This window comes from Solanum pennellii, chromosome 10, assembly GCF_001406875.1.
Source record: "Solanum pennellii chromosome 10, SPENNV200".
Classification (NCBI taxonomy): domain Eukaryota; kingdom Viridiplantae; phylum Streptophyta; class Magnoliopsida; order Solanales; family Solanaceae; genus Solanum; species Solanum pennellii.
In genome coordinates, this window is record NC_028646.1 from 29,136,957 (window position 1) to 29,139,638 (window position 2,682).

General features: G+C 34.7%; 1 pseudogene; it reads right to left on the bottom strand.

Annotated features, from left to right (window-relative positions):
• Positions 1-969: 969 nt before the first annotated feature.
• Positions 970-1,800, bottom strand: LOC107002119 (annotated as a pseudogene).
• Positions 1,801-2,682: the final 882 nt, after the last annotated feature.

The following is a 2,682-nucleotide window of genomic DNA, read 5'->3' on the forward strand; positions in this document are numbered from 1 at the left end:
TTATACCCACTTCATTCCTTTATCATTTTAAGTGTATTTGATTATTTCTTGATGTGTGGCTAAAAAACCCCATTCTTTGGGTCTGATTTAGCAATTATAGGTTGATTAATTTGTTGGGTCTTGCTTACTTGTATCTTAGATTGCATTTTAATGGTGATTTCCCCTAGTAGTTTTGGTTTAATTTAATGATTTTTTAGTTGAAAATGCAAAACCACCCATGTGTTTTCAGCTTGCTGGAGAGAGAGGTCTCGAAACTAAGATCACTAGAATGATCTTCTAAGGAGTGGGTCGACATGAGGTTCAGCCCGAGAGGGGGAGCCCTAGTCCCATATCGCTCCCATCAAAAGAGTGAGTGTGGATAAGGCTTAGGATGGTTATATTTGACAAGTGGTTGTCCGATGGGAACCTATTTTATATGGGGTAAGTTGCCCTAAAGGGAACTTGCTTTAACCTAAAGCTTATCCTAGTCACCATTGTTTTGTGAAATTAGCTAACGGAAGCATGTACCCACCAATTTTATCTTTACATATACAGATCACACCCCAAGAACTCTCTCCCATATTTGTTTCTCATTTATTTTACGGAAATGGGACTAAAATACCCCTCAACTATGTGAATTGGTACAAAATTACCCTTATTCTTCCTTTCGAGCCTAAATGCCCTTGCCGTTAACCTTTTGGCTCTATTTTGCCCTCATCTCTAACAACCCAAATTCATTAATGACGTGTCACTATTTTATTGACTACCCTAAAAATTAATTTAACCAATTTAAAAATTAATATACCCATCTAAAAAGTCCCACCCGTTTTCAACTCAAATCTTCTAACCCAACTTTCATCTTGTCATCTTCTTCTTCTTCATTGCCGTCATGTTCTTCTTCTTCGTTGTCATCATATTTTTCCTGCTTTTTTTAAATAATAACTAATTTATTGAATCATTTCAAATTGAAACATTCTTAATTTGGTCAAGTTAAAAAAACAAAATTCCAAAGGAACATAATGAAGATGTAGAAATTAGTATTATTACGATAAATTCTTGAAGATACACCCATTTTATTATCACTCTGTCCACCACCACCAGTGGGAACAGGAGTTGTGAAAGTTTTTCCATAACATCAGAAGTATTAAAAATTTAATGTGCCTATAAATTTCAAATTATCAGGATCAAAATTATGCGCCAATGTTGTACCGTCTTTCACCGTTGGTCCAACTTGCCGCACTTGATTCACCGTGGTCATATTTGACGGTAATACCAAAGTGGCCAATATTTGCATGCCTCCACTAGAGTACTTTGGTTTATAATTAAAAACCTTAAACAGAAGTATATGAATTTGTGTAATCGATTTATCCGAAGTAAGATTGTAAGTATTAACAATCATGGATCCATTTGAAGCTTGAATGCGATAAGGCATTGAGTGTCGATCATGGACTGCTGAATTGGGTTAATTCCCCATAAAATCCATCCATCAGAAGAATGCAGAGGAGAAACAAAAGCAATTGAAAGTGTTGAATTTGTTGAAATGTAAGTCCAGTGAAGAGACGATTTCAGAGAAGGGAGATCGGTGTAGTCGCCAAAGTGAGTATTATCGAAGATCGGTGCCTGAGAAGACGAGCAATTATTTGATATTGCAGGGGAAATTAGGAGAAATGCGATGAGGAAGATGAAATGAAAATGGAGAAGAGAGCCCATTTTCGCAATTCCTTCTCTTCTTCGTTATCATCATTCTCTTCTTGATTTTCTTCACCTTCATCTCCTCCTGATTCATGATTTTCACTTTTATTTTGTTCAGAATTTTGATGATTCACGTTATCCCATCCTGCATTTTGTCTCTCTTCTTCTTCTTCTTTGTTGCCATATTCAACATGTTGGCGTTTAATTTTTCCTTGTTCCTCTGTTTTTCCTCTTTTTCATCAGTATCTCCAATTTCATGAACTATTTCTCCCGAATCTAACATTTTTTCTATTTTTTTTTTGTAGAGAAAATCAAAGTTGGGTTGTTTAAAACGGGTGGGGCTTTTTTGGGTGGGTATATGATTTTTTTTAATTAGTTAAATTAATTATTAAGGTAGCCAATAAAATAATGACACGTTATTAATGAATTTGGGTGGTTAAAGATGATGGCAAAATAGAGCCAAAAGGTTGACGACAGGGGCATTTTAGACCCATAAGGTAGAAGGGGGGTAATTTTGTACCAATTCACAAAGTTAAAGGGTATTTTAGGCCCTTTTCCGTTTATTTTATTGCATTCTACTGCTTGTGACAAAAGTCCTTTTCAATATTTGACACTTTGGTGTCCAAATTAAATTTGTTTTATTTTCATATCCGAAAATGTCTTAAACTAGCACTATTTTATTCTATTGCATTATTCCATTCTTCTCACTTTCAACCCCTACAACTCAACACCAAGGTAATCCTTAAAATTTCTTAGTTCATTTTAGTATTGTAGACTCAGATTGTATTCTGAGAGGCAGATTTTTTTGGATACCTATAATTGCAACTATATTCTCGACAACAAAAAGGTCAGTTTCTGAAGATGTCAATGTCATTGTCAAAGAGTTATCCTCATCTGTGATACTTATATCTATTAATGACTAATACAACCATCTGATAATTGTATATTGTTCAACTATATGTCCTGATTTGTGAAAGGGTGTTCATTTGATTCGGCATAATTAATACGCTA